The sequence below is a fragment of the Wasmannia auropunctata genome, unplaced genomic scaffold, assembly GCF_000956235.1.
Source record: "Wasmannia auropunctata unplaced genomic scaffold, wasmannia.A_1.0 LD336116.1, whole genome shotgun sequence".
Taxonomy (NCBI): domain Eukaryota; kingdom Metazoa; phylum Arthropoda; class Insecta; order Hymenoptera; family Formicidae; genus Wasmannia; species Wasmannia auropunctata.
This window is the reverse complement of record NW_012026774.1, coordinates 276,352-276,973: the sequence shown is the minus strand read 5'-3', so window position 1 is coordinate 276,973 and position 622 is coordinate 276,352.

The following is a 622-nucleotide window of genomic DNA, read 5'->3' as shown; positions in this document are numbered from 1 at the left end:
TCATTCATAATTCACTCAAGGAGAATTTCCTTGTTGCATATCCTATTTTCATGAGTTTTTTATTAGGCTCATAACAGATATAAACAATCTATTAGACGAATCCATATTACAGATAAGGTATTATTATCCAAAAGAATTATTTTGTATATTATTTTTATATGTTACACTACAATTATAACTGTTTTAGTAGAAAGATGAAAGGCCAGATCCATCTACATTGCCTCCTTTATCTATATCTTTTTGTTACACAATTTCTGTTACGAGCCCACAAAAAAAACACGAGAATGGGATAATATGTGACAGAGCAATTCTTCTTGAGTAAAATATCCTCCCCGAACAGACATTAATCCGAGGTACGTTATAACACTACAAAATGCGTGATATCATTACAAAATTGACTTTTTTAAAAAAAAAGTAAAAAAAGGGTGTCAAGTGTAACCGCGCTCCTTGAAAAAAAACCTGTATCCAAATTAAATATAATTTTTTTAAAAGATAAAACTTAAATGGTATCCTTCTTTGTATTTTGATGTCAACTAACTTTATTTCAGTGATATGTACCATATATTACTATTACCTGTATAAATGACTTGATATCAGTAAATGGCGTCAAGTTAAATTAAAA